The sequence below is a fragment of the Petaurus breviceps genome, unplaced genomic scaffold (genome assembly GCF_028583685.1).
Source record: "Petaurus breviceps papuanus isolate PSGF00001 unplaced genomic scaffold, PetGlider_PUasm1.0 90510, whole genome shotgun sequence".
In the NCBI taxonomy this organism is placed as follows: domain Eukaryota; kingdom Metazoa; phylum Chordata; class Mammalia; order Diprotodontia; family Petauridae; genus Petaurus; species Petaurus breviceps.
The window spans coordinates 3,388,815-3,408,432 of NW_027187267.1; the positions used below are offsets into that span (position 1 = coordinate 3,388,815).

The 19,618-nt window shown below is 40.1% G+C and overlaps 1 pseudogene; it reads right to left on the reverse strand.

Annotated features, from left to right (window-relative positions):
- Window positions 1–3,471: 3,471 nt before the first annotated feature.
- LOC138141946 (proteasome subunit beta type-6 pseudogene) lies at window positions 3,472–4,191 on the reverse strand (annotated as a pseudogene).
- Between the last annotated feature and the right edge of the window lie 15,427 nt (window positions 4,192–19,618).

A 19,618-nucleotide genomic window follows, 5' to 3' on the forward strand; every position in this document is an offset into this window, starting at 1 on the left:
GGATAATTATATCAGCATATTTGTAATCTCTATAGGCATTGTGAATATGGCATTGCTGATACAATCATCTATAAATATCTGAGCCTCTAATTTAGGATAACAAGCTTTGATCTCAATCTCAGAGCTCCACTTGTACCCTGGTGCCTAATCTGCTGCTTATTCACTTTCCCACCTGCCTTCTTGTCTGGGTGCCTTGGTTCCAGCTTTCACTTCCTCTTTCTTTTCATCCCCCCTCAACTAAATTAATTTCTATTTTCTAAAGCTTAATTCACAATGAGAAAAATGGATCGTATACAAGGACAGTATGCAAAGGGTAAAAGGGGTCAGCAATACATGGAAAATAAATATACTCTGCATTGACTGACAGACTCTAGTCTAACTAACCTAGTTACTATAGAGCCATCAGGCTCCAATAGCCCCACCCTCGGGTGCCCCACTCTCATCTAATGAATGGCCTTCTTACCCTATGCTAGCTAAGGCTAATTGATTGTCTGTGTCATTCCCTATATTTTCTATTTCTGTACCCTTTTAAAGTCTGCCAAACTAGCTGACTATCCTTGGAAAGTGGCATTCTCACAATTGTCTAGTCTTTATGGTCTCCACTCAAAGGTTTTCTTAAGGCTGACCAAATCCACCAGCATGAATCCCCAGTCTTAGAGTTCGGTTCACAAACGGGAGGAGGGGAGGTACTTCACAAGAGGCTTTCACCACTGGTTGTGGGCTACAGTCCTGAGCTCAGAGTAGATTGGAGCACAGTGAGGAAGTGAGGATCATGGGAAAGGGGAGTGGGAGTGGGGGGTGGGCTGGGGAGCAGAAAGGGGGAAATGTCTGTTCAACTCATTTTTGTGCCTACCTCCAATAAATTATGCCTCTGTCCCTGGGAGGAAAAAAAAAGAAGGAAAGTGCTACAATTATAAGTGCTGGATTTGGAGTCAGAAGGTCTAGGTACCAGGCCAGGTTCTGAAGCTCCCACTCTATGTGACCTTGAGTCAGTCACTTGATTTCTCTAGGTCCCAGTTTCCTCATCTGTAAAATAAAGAACTTTGGCAAGATGACCTCTAAAGTTCTCTCAAGATTTAAATCTTGGAGAACATTTTCTTCTCAAAAGTAACATAGGCTGATCCACATAAGCAACTGTTGTTTAATTGTTTCAATTGTGTCTGAGTCTTTGAAAACCCCATTTGGGGTTTTCTTGGCAAAGATACGGGAGTGGTTTACCATTTCATTCTCCAGCTCCTTTTACAGATGAGGAAACTGAGGCAAACAGGGTTAAGTGACTTGCTCAAGGTCACACAACTAGTAAGTGTCTGAGTCCAGATTTTAACTTAAGAAGATGGGTCTTCCTGTCTCCAGACCCAGCCCTCTATTCACTGTGCCACTTGGCTGCCCCTTCCTCACAGCAGCACAGTGGAAAGAACATTGGATTTGGAGTCAGAGACCTGGGTAAAAACTCTGCCTCTGACACCTAGTCTCTATGTGACCTCAGTGTCAGTCACTTCACTTCTTACCTCCCTTGGCCTTGCTTTGCTCATCTGTAAAATAAGAGGATCGAATCAAATGGACTCTGAGGTCCTTCAAGCGCAACATCTACAGTCCCATGATCTTATAACCCTCACAAGGTAGGTGATAGAGATATTATTTGCCCCATTTTATAAATAAGGAAACCAAAACTCTGAAAGTTAAGTGAATTGTCTAGAATCAAACAGCTAGTAAATATCTGAGGCAGGATTCACCCCACCCCCACCAGCCAAACTTTAGGTCTAGCACCACTCTGCATTATTTCATAATCTCTAAGACCATTTCTTTTTGAGGGGGAGGAGAAGGGCAGGGCAATTGGGGTTAAGTGACTTGCCCAAGGTCACACAACTAGTAAGTGTTAAGTGTCCAAGGTCATGTTTGAACTCAGGTCCTCCTGACTCCAGGGTTGATGCTCTATTCACTGTGCCACCTAGCCACACCCCTAAGATCATTTCTAAGTCTGGATTCATACTATGGGCAAATGTTGGACTAAATAAAGTATGAAGTATCTTCTAATTACAGGATTCAATGATCCCATGAGTTTTGTTGTTTTGTTTTTTTTTGTACTTCTCCTATCCCTTTATCCAGTGTCAGGAATTTGGGTTTTCAATATCCTTCCTCACCAGGTCCCTCAAAGAAATGCTTTACAGATATATTTTGGAGCCTGGGACAGAATGGGGATTTGCTGAAATATAGAGATCATGAACATTCATTCTTATTTCAATGGCTGATCCCATTCAGGCTGATCCCATGCTGACTCATTCACAGGGGCAGAGCACATTCAGGGAGTGGAATGATAATGAACATTTGATTTCATGCTTATTAGAGGGGAGAAGCCAAGCATGACTAACTTCCCAAGAGAAGAAAAGTGGGCCTTAGTTAAAATCCCACCTCTGATACTACTCTGTATGACATTGGCTAAGTCATTTGATTTCTCTGGCCGTCAGTTTCCTCGTCTGCAAAATGAGGGGGTTGGACTTTATGGCCTCTGAAGTCTTTTTCAAGCCTTAACCTATGATCCTCTGCTCCTTAATTAGTGGGGCTTGGGGAGTGTTCAGGAAGCAGATGCCAGAAAGTCAGCTCCTATCTCCAAGACTGTGGAGGCCTTCTTGTGAAGGAAGATAGAACAGCAGTATAGAAAGCTCATTCTATCAAGCTAATGACCTGGCTGTTTCCGCTGACTAGTGAAATGGGTCCCTGGACAGAGACGGTGGACTCCAGAACTGTAACTAGGAATCTTTGTAAATAGCACAAACCTTACCCTCATTTCAGGAGGTGAATCTGAGATATTATCTATCTCATTGATTGTAAATGGAGACCCTAGAATATCAGCTTCCTGTGCACCTGAATGAGGGGAGCAAGCCAGAAAAACTCACCCCAGCTACCATCTAGCAACTACTTACTTTATTTAATTATAATTACTAAGTGCTCATCTCTGTTGTTTCTATGCTGCTGAAAAGCTGCAGGTACTGTCAGCACCCAGAATTACAGAGTTCTAAGGCATCTTGGAGGCAACATTAAGTAAAGAGAGTGCTGGGCCTGGAGTCAGGAAGACCTAAACTTAAATATGGCCTCAGATACGTACTAGCTGTGTGACCCAGGACAAGTCACTTAATCTCTGTTTGCCTCAGTTTCCTCAACTGTAAATTGAGGATAATATTAGCATCTCCCTCCCAGGGTTGTTGTGAGAATCAAATAACATAAAATTTTTAAAAAGCATTTAGCACAGTTCCTGGCATGTAGCAAGCCCTACATAGACGCTCATTCTCTTTCCTTCTTCTTTCCCTCTTAGTGGCCACCTAGTTCAGCCCTTGATGTGGACACAGCTCCAGTCACCTCATTCTTTTTGTTTTCCTTTGACCCATAGTTCATTGAATCTTGGGTATATTTGAGGATGGCTTATGACTAGGGGGAGGGGGTAGTACAGAGAGAATAGGGCGGAGGTAGCAGATCTCAAGCTGAAGGATAGGTGGTGACAGAGCATCAGGAAAGCTGGTCCCCATAAGCACCTGCAGTTCACTCCTTTCTCAGAAATTGCTGCCGAGGGGATTGTACCACCACTTATGCCATCTTGCTCCATGGCCAAAGCAAGAGTATTGGCAGTGAACTGAAGACACTGCTTTCCATTCATACCCTCTTGATAGGAGGCATCAACATAGCCATAAATGTAGGAGCTACCTGAGCCCCCAATGGAAAAAGGCTGCCAAACCATCATCTTTCCCATGGGTAGTGAATATGCCTGCCCCGCTTCATAGGGATCCCAGTTAGTGACGATGATCTCAGTCATGAGATCCTCTCGGTAATGACAGCACATCTTCTTGAAGAGGTTAGCAGCTGTGTGGACCAGGGGAGGTTCATCCAGTTCAATGCTGTGGAAACTTAGCTGATACATGACCGCATCGGCCATGGCCTGGCTGTCAGTTGCTGAACTAGTTTGGCAGCAGAAGAAGATAGGTCATGGATAGGGGTCAACTTGTCTGTAACTTGTTTGGCAATGTAAGACCCAGTGGTTGTCCTGGAGTCGGTTCCAAGGATCATGTTCCAATCAAACAGCACAGCCATGATAGTCATCCCAGTAGAGACACCCCAATCCCCCCAGTCCAATGCAAGGCCCATGGGCCCATAGCCTGGGCCTGAGCATGCTTCGCAAGCCACTACTAAAACCAAAGCCATTATTCCACAGTTCTGGCAGCATAGACCCGGTATGGTTGGAAAGCCACTGTCCTGTCACCTCATGATAAATAATTTCATATCACTCTAACTTCCTGTTCACTTGGGGAAAGGATTGAACTTGAAGTCATAATGACTTTCTTCCAAATTCCATTTCAGACACTAACTTGCTGTGTGGCCCTGGATAAATCACTTAACTTCCCTAAATCCTCAATTTTCTCATCTGCAAAATGAGAGGATTACTGACCTCCAAGGTTACTTTCAATTCCAAATTTATGAATCTGTGACTTCTAAAAGATGCTAATCTATTTCTACCCCATCCTTTGTAATTAATAAATACTATGCTGAAATCCATTGGTTTGGGGTCTGAGGAGAGAAGGAAAAAATAAATTCATAGAGAGAGAGACATTCTGGTGTCAGCTAAAATGTGATATATAAGGAAGAAGACTCCCGAGAGGAAGGGCTTTTGCTTTTAGGATTGGCCAAACCTCATTTTAAAAGAGAACATGAGAGACATCCCTGGAACAGATGTGTAATTAATTCTGCCTCCCTTGTGCACTAGAGACTGAGCAGGTCTCACTTTCCTCGAAGGCCTAGCATTTTGTTGTTGCTTTATGTGTACACTGTATGAGACTACCATACTTGAAGGAAACCAACACTTGAAGGAAAGTTCTGTGTCCTGTTTTCCAACCTTCCATCATCTCTGGCTCTCATCATGGTGCTATGAATACCATAGGCACTTGCTAAAAGTTTGTTGAATTAAACTGAATTAGCCTCATAAAATGCATTTCTGTTCCATGGAGTGCTACATTTATTCCTAAGCTGTATATGAGTTAAACTTCCAACTAAAAATTGGAAGAGACCCCTTAGAGAGCATCCAATCAACTTCTACCTTACCAGGAAGTCCCAGTACAACATCCACAAAGACACCCAGACTTTATTTAAAACCTCTACTGATAGAAAATAATCCACAGTGTGTTCAAGATCTCTTTTCTGAGTCACAACTCATCCCTCAGAGTCCCACATCTTATCAGCACAATTCAAGGTAATTTTCTCTCCAAAGCCCCTCTGTTGAAACTTATCTATTATCTTTCTACTCATTCACAAGTACTCAAGCCAACAAGTCAACAAGTATTATTACTGTGTCCCAGGTACTTTTCTAAGCACAAGAAATATGCAGGGGGGATGGGGCTGGGAAACAAAAACAGGGTTTTCAAGGAGCTTATGTTCTAATGGGGGAGAAAAATAGCAAATAACTATGTATACACAAGATGGATGGATGGATGGAAAAATGGATGAATGGAAAGAGAGAGGGACAGATATGATAAAGGGGGTTAGAAAGATAGAGAGTGAGAGATAGGCCAGATTTGAATGCAAGTCATCCTGACTTCAGGGCCAGTGCTCCATTCATGCTCCATTTAGTTGCCCCATGAAGTATAATCTTTTTTTTTTTTTTAAGCAATTGGGGTTAAGTAACTTGCTCAAGGTTACACAGCCAGTTATTTCTGGGTGTGATGCCAAGTATCAGAGCCCGGATTCGATCCCAGGTCATCCCAACTCTGGGGCCAGTGCTCTTACTCACTGAGCCACCTGGCCGCCCCTAAGCAATTGGGGTTAAGTAACTTGCTCAAGGTTACACGGCCAAGTATTTCTGGGTGGGTGCTCAGTGTCTGAGTTCAGATTCGATACCAGGTCATCCCGACTCTCAGGCCAGTGCTCTTACTTGCTGTGTTACCTGGCCTCCCCATGAAATAGAATCTTAACAAGGTCACAAAGTGAGTTAGTAATCAAGTTGGGACTAGAACCCAACCAGTCCAATGCTTCTATGTACTGTGTTGTGCCTACTCTCAGAAATGTTTTTCAGTCATTTTCAGTCACATCTGACTCTTTGTGACCCCATTTGGCATTTTCTTGGCAAGGCTACTGGAGTGACTTACCATTTTCTTCTCCACCTCATTTTACATATGAGGAAACTGAAGCAGAGTTAAGTGACTTGCCCAAGGTCACATTAAATATCTGAGGCCAGATTTGAACTCAATTCTTTCTCTCTCCAAGCCCAGCACTCTAGTTGCCCCCCCACTCTCAGAAATAGGGTCTTACAAAAAAAAGAAAAAGAAAGAAACCATCACTGAGTATGCCACTGGCTAAATATAAGTTAGTTTGTGGTAGGAAAAAAAATGGTATCTTATATACTGAAAATTGTAATAACTAACTCTAAGATACCTCAGACTTGCCCTGGTGTATCAGTGTGATATAGCATTGTGCTGTTACCATTTTGGCTGAAATCATTCAGTAATTCCTAGAGGATAGAGTGGGCCTGGTAAATTTGCAAAGTGAGGAACTCCTTGCAAACTTGTTACCTTGCATTGACCCAGACTCACCATAATAGCATCTACCAGATTCTCTGCAGCCTGATTTAGGTTCTGTTTCCCCAGATCCTACATGCTGTAATACTTTTGGACCCAACAGCAAAAACAATGAGTGAAGCAAGAGGGAGGAAAAGATCGCCTCTGAAACCCACCAAGGTACAACCATGCTGGAAAGCAATTAGGAATGATGTCCCACCAATTGCTAAATGTGCTATTTGTGCTTTGACCCAGCCAAACCACTGTTAGGCCTATACTGCAAAATGATCAAAGAAAGAGGAGATAGTCCTATATGTACAAAAAATATTTATAGCAGCTCCTTTTGAGAAGACAAAAAAAAATAGAAACTAAAGGAATGTCTATCAATTGAGGAATAGCTCAATAAATTATGGTATATGAATGTGAGGGAATACTGTTATGCTATAATAAACGAGGAGATAAATGATTTCAAAGAGACATGGAAAGACATATGAACTGACAGAGAGAGAAACGAGCAGAACCTGAAGAACAATTTATACCATAACATCAATATTATAAAAACAAACTATTTAGAAGACTTTTATATGAGCAGAAGCATGAGAAAAATTTATACAATAACAACAGCACTATAAAGACAAACAAGTTTGAAAGCTTTAAGAGCTATGATCGATGCAATGACTACCCATGATTCCAGAGGACAGATGTTGAAACATGCCAGCCATCGCCTGACAGAGAAATGATGGATTTAGGTTACGAAATAAAACTTACTTGTGTGTATATGTATGTATAGATGCATATATTAATACATATGCATATACATACACACACAATATATGTATATGTGTGTGCAGCCAATGAGTACATTTGTTTGCTTGACTAGGCATATTTGTTGCAAAAAATTTGTTTTTTCTTGGTGGGATTAAGAGGTAGGAGGGAGAGAAAATAGATTTCTGTTAATTTTTTTAAAAACACAAAAACTGAGATTGGAAAACATGCTGCAGATTTGTATGAACTCTTTCTTCTAAAATCAGAGTTCTCCCAGAGATAATGTGTGGCCCCTAGCCCTGTCACAATAGATCCTGGAGCCAGAGCACAAGTTGGAGAGAAGAGCAAGAGAGGCCAGGATTGGTTGGCTCTATTGGGAAGTAGGTAACAGAGAAAGAGACGAGGGTAGTAGGGAAGAGAGAGGAGGGAAAGAGCAAGTAATGGTGAAAAGGGAAGTGGAAAACTGAAGAAGGTAGTCTCCCCCTCCCCCCTCTCCCAGGGCAGCTAGGTGGCATAGTGGATAGAATGTCAGGCCTGTAGTCAAGAAGGTTCATCTTTTGGAGTTCAAATCTGGCCTCATACACTAGCTATGTGACCTTGGACAAGTCACTTAACCCTGTTTGCCTCAGTTTCTTCATTTGTAAAATGGCCTAGAGAAGGAAATGATAAACCACTCCAGTATCTCTGCCAAGAAAACCCCAAATGGATTCAGGAAGAGTCAGACACAACTGAACAACAACAGTATTCAATTATTAAAGGCAGCTAAGTGGCTAGATTGTTAGACTTCAATTCAGCAAGACCTGAATTTGAATCCTACCTCAGACACTTACTAAGCTCTGCAATCCTGGACAAATCACTCAACCTGCTTCCTCATCTATAAAATGGGGATAATAATAGTACCTACCTTATTGTGTTGATGTGAGGATCAAATAAGAGAAGCCATATAAAGCATTTTGCAAACCTTAAAACACTATATAAATGCCAATGTTTAACCAAGTTTGGCTCATGTGCCTTGAAGTCGGTCAGACATGGACAATCACTTAGTTGGCTATTGATTCATTTAAAAATATATTTATTGAACACCTGCTACATGCTAAAGCCCTGTGACGGCAGACACGCAGCCACCAATTAAAAAGATGCAGTTAGACAGTCAACCATTTAACTAGTGTCATCTGGGGCTGCAGAGTCAATCAGCAAGGCAGATGCTGTCAGTGCAGCCCATCAGGTGATCGGTCAGTGAGACGCAGTCTAACCATACTTCATTCAGCTAGTCAGATGGGCTATTCGGGATGTCAAACACAATAAGAACTGTCTGTCAGCCAACTGGATACAGGCAAACTGAGAAGTGGGGATGGTCAGTCAAGTAGAATCCACCAAGGAGTCAGACAGGATTGGTCAGTCAGACACTGTCAGTCAGACTTAAGCAATCAACATCAGGGCAGTCTATGGTGGTATCTACCTGGGGTTTCTCTAGAATAGCCTGATCTGGATGAAAAGTTACAATGGGAGATCACTTGGGGGAACCAAACGACCATCGGGTCAGAGTCCCATCAGACCAGGACTCTAGGGACTAAAGAGAGAAGGGCCAGTGCACCTGTACCTGCTGGTGAGGCAGTGTCAGTGCCATAACTGCCTTTGCAGTCTTGTTTATGGCTCAGCTAAAGAAACTAAAATCCCCTGAGGCATTGTGGCTCCTCAGGGCTATAACCTTCAGAATGGAACCTAAGACTTGAAAATGGTCTTGGTGGGGAGAAAAGTCACAGAAATCAGGAGAGAAGGGAACGCCAGACTCAGGTACATACACCTAGAGGACCTGAAGGACTGCGATAGGTAGTAACAACAGACTTAAAAGTCTGCCCATTCTAGGGGAAAGATGGTAACTCCCAGAACCAAAACCAGGGTGAGGCAAGCAAGTTGTTATCTCAGGTACTGGATTCTCTGGTTGCCAAACTGACCTGCCAGACACAAGGAATTTGACTATGGATCCATGTGTGGAAGACTGGCAGCATTCCTGATTATTGTTTTAGCAAGTGAGGTTCATTCACTATGATAGGCTCTTTTGGTCTGGGTTGGAGGTGTGGGAGGGTGAAGATGAAGGAAGCAGTTCTATAAAAGTCAAAGACAACCATCCCTTTCCTGAGAATGCTGTTCTAGACAGATTCACCATCCTGAGTACCTCTCATACAGTGGAAACCAGGAGGGAGAAATGTCAATAAGAACAGCTCACACACCTCCAAGCAGGGAAGGAACTGGGTACCTGGGCACAGGGCTAAGGATGAGGCAAGGGGAAGTACAGATTTTCCTCAGTTCAAAATGTTCATCTTCACTGGGGCCATGGTTGTTTATGGTCTGACCCTCCATGGCAACAAAAGAGAGGGTGGAGAGGACAGGATCTCCTGTGGGCTGTGCCCACTAACATCAAGTGGGAGAAGGGGAGGAACTACACTAGACCCAGCTGGGATACCTCCCTTTTGCTACCCCTATCCCCATTCAGACATATCTGTTTGACCAGAGTAAGGCTCATGAGCTTCCTCCCTCTCCCAACAGCTTCTGCATCTTTGGTGGAAAATTCTAGACTTTTGCCTAGGGCTTAACTTTATCCATCATCAACATAAATCAGGGTCCCCATATGTTGACAGGGATGATATTGATGGAGATGACAGGCTATTGGGTATAGTAAAGTGGTACCAATATCCCCTTCTGAGCATAGCCCCCTACATATCACTAAAGAACTCAATGCAGCTCTCTGAGCTCAAAAACTTGGAAACTTCAAAGTTGTGTCTTTTAAGTCTGGGGCAAATGGGCTCATGAGTTTGCATTACCCTTTTCTACTTCTATGTTGGAGAGCTTAGTTATGCTGGATTTTAATGGAAGTCACTGATGCTTTCCCTATAATCTTGGGCAAGTCATAGACCAAGAACTAAAGGGATCGTAGAAATCATTTAATCTAAGTCTTTAATTTTACAGATGAGGAAACTGAGGCCCAGAGGAATGTTGGCTAACGTTGCACAGGTAGTAAGCATCTTAGATGGGATTTGAGCTCAGGTCTTCTGACTCTAGAGCTAGTATGTTTTTGAGTATACCAAAGCACTCTCTAAACCTTGCTTTTTCCCTTTCTTCATCTAACAGGACACCATTAACTTTCTTATAAGGTTGCAATACCTTGGTTCAGTTTTTGATCTGGATGACACAGATTGATTGTCCAGGTCCCAACCTCCCAAAGCCTGCACCTAATGTCACTATATACTCTCTACTGACTCATAGACCAAAAGCTGGTCCACTAGGGGGTATTTCAATCTTTTGTCAGCTCTGGCCTAATCAGATGCATAATATCTGTTTTCAAAGGAGACGGACATGTTAGTGACTATGGCCATTAGGTTCTTATGATCTAAAATTACAAAGTTCTGTTGAAGTACCTCTTCTAGTCCAGGAACAGTTAGATTCCCCTGAAACCTCAGAGGTCTCTGGTACTTATTGCTTTTACTAATCTGTTTAAAGCAGCATCATGGCATTGGGTGATATTATCCCCACTCAGGTGATGATTACAGTGACAAAGGGTAATATTTCATTAGGTGCTCCAGACAGCAGCATTTGTCTCCAGAGCCAAATCTTCTGACCCTGTTTCAAAGGGATGTAGTCTGATCTGACTCTGTGAACAAAATCCCAGCTTGCAAAACAAGTAATGAATCCTCCTAACAAAAAAAATGTTTAAGGCAGAAGCAATAGAGGACACTGAATATACTTTGTCCAGATCCAGTTTATCATTTAGTCGTGACTTGTAAATGTTGTGAAGGCTGTCCTCCACATGTATGTAGTATGTGGATATCATTGTGTGGCTTGAAGGAAGGCAAAATAGACATCTCTAACCCTTTCTCCTAGGAAGCTTTTAATTCCTGCCAGGAAGGAAGGCAGGAGGTGGAGTTCAGAAGCTTAACCATTCTACTCTCCTCAGAGAGGGGGAGTACTGGGCTAGAATTACATCTGCTCCCTTAAATATTTTTAATCCAGAGGATGTGGTTTTTAGGTTCAATCTAACTTCTGATCGGTGTTTCATTAATTCGAAAAGTAGGACTCCAAGCTTTCTATCCGAGATTTGACCCCTTTTCCCACCAAATATCAGTTCCCCAACGAATACACAGAACAATTAGCAAAGAAGCTCATTTATCCAATTTGATAGCCAAACAGAAATCAGAGAAAGTATACACAGGAGAACATACACTCGACAATACAGAATGAAGTGGGAGGGAAATAATTCAGCTCAACCAAGACAGTCCTAGTTCTGATCCAAGGGAAAATGCTCCAAGGCACTAGGGCAATAAACGGGGGAATAAGGGCACAATGGAGACTGCCAGCTCCTCTCATGTCAGCTTCTTCCCAGAAGGGACTGCAGAACCCAAAGAGATTTTCTAGCTCAAAGAGAGCATTCTCTTCTCTTCTGCCCTTGACAACTCCACTTTGCCCTTCATGCAGGAACAGGGCATTAATCTCCACCAAAGCCCATTGGCATGGGACTGGGATTACATAAAACTGATGAAGCACTTGCTTTAAAAGTTGTTACATCCCTGCTGGAGCCATAGGGCTAAAACCCTATTGGTTGCCCTCCACTTGACTTTGACTTCCTTATGTGGCCAACCATTGAGAGGCTGCACAAAACCAGGACTACGTGTTGGATGCAATTTCATCCTTATTGCCAAATTTTGACTTCATGGAGCCATTCAGGTGTGGGGCTATGAGATGCATCTAATTCTGTTCCTTACCATATCACTAAAGAAATCATAAGAAAAGCTCCTCTCATTTAAAGATTTTAATATCTGCCTTATCTGATGATTGGAATTACTAATATGATTTTTTTCGTGTTGATCAAATTCAATGATTTTTAAAATAACTTATTGAATCAACAAATAAATCTAAAATAAGCACAAAAGAATAGATATTAAAAATTAGAGGGGAAATAGATAAATTGAAAACAAAAAAAAGAAATAATAAAACTAAAACTGTCTTTTAAAAGACTAATAAAATTAACAAACCCGTAGCTACTGCTATTCTAATTTTAAAATAGAGAGCAGAAAATCAAATCAATAAAACATTAAATGAGCAAGGTAAAATCATAGCAATATCAGAAGAAATAAAAAGAATAATCAGCACATGTTATGTATAACTATGTGCTTAAAAAAAAAGCCACTAACACAAAAGAAATAGAGGAATATTTTCAAAAATATAAAATACCCAAAGTATCAGAATACTAGATAAAGATCTTAAATAACCCAATCTCATTTAAAAAGAATAGATATAGCTATAAAGAAACAATTGAAGGTGGGGGGAGGGTTTACCCTGAGGCCCTGAACCTAATGAATTTATAGGAGAATATTATTAAACTTTTTAAAAAGTTAGTACCCATACTTCACGAATTATTCTCAAAAACTGAAAAATAAGAGCCTACCAGAATCCTTTTATGAGACAAATAAAGCCCTACCATCTAAACCAGGGGAAAATAAAACACAGAAAGAAAATTATAAGCCAATATCATTCATGAATATTGACTCGAATTTTTTAAGTAAAATCCTACCAGACAGATAACAGTAATATATTCAAAAAATCATTCATTATGATCAAGTGATATTTTTACCAGGAATATAAGGATGGTTCAAAATTGGGAAAACAATCAGTATAATTGATCATATTAAAACCCAAAATATCACAAACCACATGATTATCTCAATAGATGTAGAAAAAGACTTTGACAAAGTACAATACTCTTTAGGTATAGAGAGATCTTTTTTCATGAAAAAAATTCTATCTAAACCCAAAAGCAAGCATTATATTAATAGGGACATACTGGAATATTTTCCAATAAATACAGGAGTGAAACAAGGATTCCCATTCTCCCACTACAATTTAATATTGTATTGGAAATGTTAGCAATAGCAATAAGACAAGAGAAAGGAATTAAAAGAATAAAAATAGGTAAAAAGGAGATAAAACTATCCCTGTTTGCTGATATGATAGTTTATGTGAAAAATCCCAGGGAATCAGAAAAGATGCTAACTGAGATAACTAATTTGTTGTGCAGTCATTCAGTCATGTCCAACTCTTCATGATCCCATGGACCACAGCACACCAGGCCCTTCTATCCTCCACTATATCTCAAAGTCTGTCCAAATTCATATTATTGTTTCTATGACACTATCTATCCATCTCATCCTCTGCTATTCCCTTTTCCTTTTGCCTTCAATCTTTCCCAACATCAGGGTCTTTTCAAATGAATTCTGTCTTCACATTTTGAGGTCAAAGTATTTAAGCTTCATCTTCCATATTTGACCTTTCAGTGAATAGTGTGAATCAATTTCTTTAAGTATCGACTGATTTTATTTCCTTGCTCTCCAAAGGACTCTCAAAAGTCTTCTGCACCACCATAATTTGAAAGCTTCAATTCTGTAGTGTTCTTAGTCCAATACATTGCTACTGGAAAAACTATAGCTTTAACTGTACTTTGTTGACAAGGTAATAACTCTGCTTTTTATTATGCCATCCAGATTTGCTGTAGTTTTCGTTCCAAGGGGCAAATATCTTTTTATTTCATGGCTGCAGTCACCATCTGCCTTGATCTTTGAACCCAAGAATATAAAATCTGAAATTGCTTCCATTTCTTCTTACTCTTTTTGCCACTAAATGATAGGACCAGTTGCCAAGATCTTAGTCTGATGTTAAACTTCAAGCCAACTTTCACACTCTCCTCTTTCACCTTCATCAAGAGGTTTCTTAATTCTTCTTCACTTTCTGCCAGCAAAGTGTCTCATTTGCATATCTGAGATTATTGCTATTTCTCCTGGCAAACTTAATTACAGTTTTCTATTCATTCAGCCTGGCATTTTGCATGATATATTCTGAATTAACTTAAATAAGGTGACAATATATATCCCTATATCCAGCCTTGTATTTTTTTTCCCCAATGTTAAACCAATCAGTTGTTCCACGTTTAGTTGTAACTGTTGTTTCTTGACCCACAAACAGATTGCTTAGGAGACAACTAAAATAGTCTGGTACTCCCATCTCTTTGAGGGATTGCCACATTTTGTTGTGATTCACACAGTCAAAGGCTTTAGTATGGTCAACAAAGAAGATGGAGATGTTTTTCTGGAACCCCCTTGCATTCTCCATAATCTGGCAGATATTGGCAATTTGGTCTCTAGTTCCTCTGCCTCTTTGAAAACCAACCTGCTCTTCTGAGAATTCTTGATTCACATATTGCTGAAATCTAACTTGCAGAATCTTAAGCATAACTTTGCTGTTGTATGAAAATTAACACAATTGTTTGGTAAATTGATCGTTATTTGGCATTTAGGATTGGGTTATAAACTGATCTTTTTCAATCTATTGGCCACTGCTGAGTTTTACAAATTTGCTGGCATATTCAGGGCAGTATTTTAAAAGTATCATCATTTAGGATTTTAAATAGCTTAGCTAAAATTCCATCATCTCTACTAACCTCATTGTTCACAATGCTTCCTAAGGTTCACTTATTTTTTCCAATTTATTTATTTATTTTAGTTTTCAGCATTCATTTCCACAAGATTTTGAGTTAAAAATTTTTCTCCCCATTTTCCCCAACCCCAAAATACCGAGCCTACTGAATACCCCTTCCCCTAATATGTTCTCTCCTATATCCTCCCCCATCTCCCCCTAACTTTCTAGTAGGGCAAGATGGATTTCTATACCCCAGTGCCTGTATATCTGATTTCCCAGTTGCATGTAAAAAAAAAAAACATTCTTTAAACATTTATTTTTAAAACTTTGAGTTCCAGATTTTTTCCTTTCTTCCTTCCTCACCCACCACCACTGGGAAGATAAGCAATTCAATATAGGTTGTACATGTGTAGTTATGCAAAACATTTCCATAGTAGTTATATTGTGAAAAACTAACTATAATTCCCTCCATCCTATCCTACCTCCTACATATTCTATTTTCTCCTTTGACCCTGACCCTTTTCAAAAGTGTTTGCTTCTAACTACCCTCTCCCACAATCTGCCATCCCTTCTATCATCCCCCCTCTCATCCCCTTGTAATGGCAAGCACAGAAGTAGTTCACACTTTGTTTCAGCTATTGAATTAACATCTTGTTTCAGTTCAAGCTTCTTTTCAGCCTTGTATCAAGTCTGTTAAGAGAGAGAATGTGTGAACCCCACAGTTTGTGAACCCTATAACTCATGAACTCCTGCAAAAGGAAAGGGAGGAGCTAATACAAGGAGAATTTCCAGACTAGAGACAGCAAAACTGAGAAGAGGACTCTTGTGGTGGCAGAGTCAAGAAGGAAAAAACTTGTGGTATCCCAGAACTCTCTTTGTCTGCTCTGTCTGTGTTGATGTTTGTTTGTGATACTTTGTACAGAAGCTCTGGGACCTTACTGGAAGCCCTGAAAGAGGATTTTCTGGTTATATGCTTACCAAAATCCAGGAAGAGGGTTTTGGAGGTCCTGGGACTTTATTAATGATTTCTGCTGACCTCTTAGGCCTTGTCTGTGGGTCTGTGTTGATTTCTATGTTGATGATTTGTGTTGAGTTCTCAGACCTTGTTGGTGGGTCTGAGTTGATTTCACAGACAGATAGTGAATTGATGATGGTGCCAGCAATGTGTATAAATATTATTGTGGCTCTGTCAAGCTTTGTCTTCCCAGAAAAAAAGAACTGTGAAGGACTTGAGGTGGACTGGACACTGAACATCAATATGGAACGGGAACTGGATGAAGAACTAGACAAGGAGCTGGACAAGGAATTGGGAGCTGCCTGACTTTGAACCCAGGTGACAGTTGGAGCTGGGACCATGGAAGAGGAACCATGGAAGCTGAGAGCCAGCCTCAAGTCAAGCAGAAAAAAGACTTTACTTGGATACTGTGTACTGACTGAGAAGATTGTGATTTACTGTGACCTAGGGGTGGAGAACTTTGACTTATTTACTTTGTGATTGAATTAAGGATTTTGTGATTGACTAAATGAATGTACTTTGTTTAAAACTATGTGACCACTTTGGTGAAAACTGTGAGCCATTTTAGTGATAAGTTGTTGAGTTGTGACATGTGGTGAATGGTGTATTTTGATTTTCTGTGATAAGTTGTAACATTGTGAATGCTGTATTTTGATTTTCTATGAATGTTTTGCTTTGATTTATTATTGAATAAATAGACAGTTTGCTATACTATGTAATCAGAACCTTGAAAGCTGTTCACAGCAGCAGTCCTCTGGAAAGCTGCTCATGCAGGGCTTTCTCCTTATTTTTCTGAAGGGTGAGATACCCAATTGAGTGTGTATGTTATTCCCTCCTGAAGCCAAATTCAATGAGAGTAAGGTTGACCTATTCCCTTTCACCTTCCTGCTCCTCCCTTCCATTGTAACAGTTTTCTCTTGTCTCTTTCATATGAGATAATTTACCTTCTTCTATCTGTCCTTTTTCCTCCCAAAATATTCCTCTCTCACCTCTTAATTTTATTGTTTAGATATCATCCCTTCATATTCAACTCATTCTGTGCCCTCTGTCTATGTATACATGTACATATATATGCACACACTCATATATATAAACACATACACCCTCCTATACATACATATATGTATGTATATCTATATAAACATATATTCCCTTCAAGTATCCTCATACTGAGAAAAGTTTTATGAGTTACAAATATTATTTTTCCATGTAGGAATATAAATAGCTCAACTTTAATAAGTTCCTTATGACTTATTTTTCCTGTTTACCTTCTTATGCTTCTCTTGCCTCTTGTATTTGAAAGTCAAAATTTCTGTATGTAGAATGCATAAAAATCCTCTGTTTCTTTGAGTAACCATATTTTTCCCTGAAGTATTATGCTCAGTTTTGCTGGGTAGGTGATTCTTGGTTTTAGTCCTATCTCCTTTGACCTCCAGAATATCATATTCCAAGCCCTTTGATACCTTAATGTAGAAGCTTGTCTTATGTTATCTAGGTCTTGTGTTATCCTGATTGTGTTTCCACAATATTCAAATTGTTTCTTCCTGACTGCTTTCAATATTTTCTCCTTGACCTGGGAACTCTGGAATTTAGCTATAATATTCCTAGGAATTTTCTTTTGGGGATCTTTTTCAAGAGGTGGATTCTTTCAATTTCTATTTCGCTCTCTGGTTCTTGAATATCAGGGCAATTTTGTTTGATAATTTCTTAAAAGATGGTATCTAGGCTCTTTTTTTTTATCATGCCTTTCAGGTAGTCCAATAATTTTTGAATTATCTCTCCTGGACCTATTTTCTAGGACAGTGGTTTTTTGAATGAGATATTACATATTGCCTGCTATTTTTCATTTGTTTGGATATGTTTTATACTATCTTGATTTCTCATAAAATCATTAGCTTCCATTTGTTCCAATCTAATTTTGAAGGAATTATTCTCTTCGATGAGTTTTTGAAATTCCTTTTCCATCTGGCAAATTCAGCTTTTTAAGGCATTCTTCTCCTCACTGGCTTTTTGGGCCTTTTTTGCCATTTGAGTTAGTCTATTTTTACACTCCTATTTTGGGGACAAAAAGAATCAAAGCATGGAACAAGAGGAAGACAGCAAAGCCAGAATTCCTGCACCAAAAGTTTCCAAGAAAAATATGAGCAGGTTACAGGCCATAGAAGAGCTTAACAAGGATTTTGAAAACCAAATAAGAGAAGTGGAGGAAAAATTGGGAAGAAAAATGAGAATGAGGCAAGAAAATTATGCAATGAGAGTCAATAGCCTGACTGAAGAAAATAACACCTTAAAAAATAGACTAACTCAAATGGCAAAAGAGGCTCAAAAAGGCAATGAGGAGAAGAATGCCTTAAAAAGCTGAATTTGCCAGATGGAAAAAGAATCTCAAAAGGTCACTGAAGAAAATCATTCCTTCAGAATTAGATTGGAGCAAATGGAAGCTAGTGACTTTATGAGAAATCAAGATACTATTAAACAGATCCAAACAAATGAAAAAAATAGAAGGCAATGTGAAATATCTCATTGGAAAAAACACTGACCTGGGAAATAGATCCAGGAGAGATAATTTTAAAATTATTGGACTACCTGAAAGCCATGATCAAAAAAAGAACCTAGAAATCATCCTTCAAGAAATTCTCAAGGAAAACTGCCCTGATGTTTTAGAACCAGAGGGCAAAATAGAGGTTGAAAGAATCCACCAATCACCTCCTGAAACAGATCCCCAAAAAGAAAACTCCTAGGAATATTATAACCAGGTTCTGGAGCTCCCACATCAAGGAGAAAATATTACAAGCAGCCAGGGAGAAACAATTTGAATATTGTGGAAACACAATCAGGATAACACAGGATCTGGCAGCTTCTACACTGAGGGATCGAAGGGCTTAGAATATGATATTCTGGAGGTCAAAGGAGCTGGGATTAAAACCAAGAGTCACCTACCCAGCAAAACTGAGTATCATGTTTCAGGGGAAAATATGGTCATTCAGTGGAACAGAATTCTTGCAGTCTCTCCATCCTGTTCTGACCTCACTTTCTTCCTGATCCATTTTTAATCCTTTGAGTCAGCCACTTCACTAGAAGCCACTCCCTATCCTTAAAATCCTTGCTTTCTTGCTCCACCACTTTTCCTACCCTACTAACCCTCAGCCCTGAATAACTTGTATAATCAATCTCCCCTACTCCTGTTTCTGTGCTGCAGAAATGATGTTGGAAGAAATCTCAAATGACTGGGTCCACTACAGATACCTACCATCTACTTCTACTGAGCCAATAATGCTATATGGCAATCCTCACTATATGGAGCCTCATTCTCACATTCCCCCACAATGACTGTTCTAAAACAGCCATACAAAAGCTCCTAACTCTGTCTCTTTTCCTCACTTTCCGTCGGTTCTCAACACAAGCCATAACTTCCTACGTAACTTAGGAGATTCTGGCCATTGCCGTTGTATTTCAACAACTTTAATTTATATTTGTTCCAGCCATGCAGACCACAAGCCACCACAAGTCAGCCTGCCCACCCTATGGGACTTCTGTTCATTAACTTTTGTTGGCATAGGCTTTACCTTCAGCTACAGCATGGTACAATGGAAAGAGTGCTGGATTTTGAGTCAGTGGAGCACTTACTTTCTGAGTGATTTTAGGCAAGTCACTTAGCCTCTCTTCCCCTCAGATTCCTTATCAGTAACATGAGAGGGTTGGACTAAATTACCTCTAAGGTTCCCTCCACCTCTAAAGCTGCAAGTCAATGTATCCCTCTATATGATCCTACTGGATAATCAACATCCTTAACTTTTCTTTATTTATCCTCTCCTCCTTCTCTGTGGTCTCAGAGGATGAG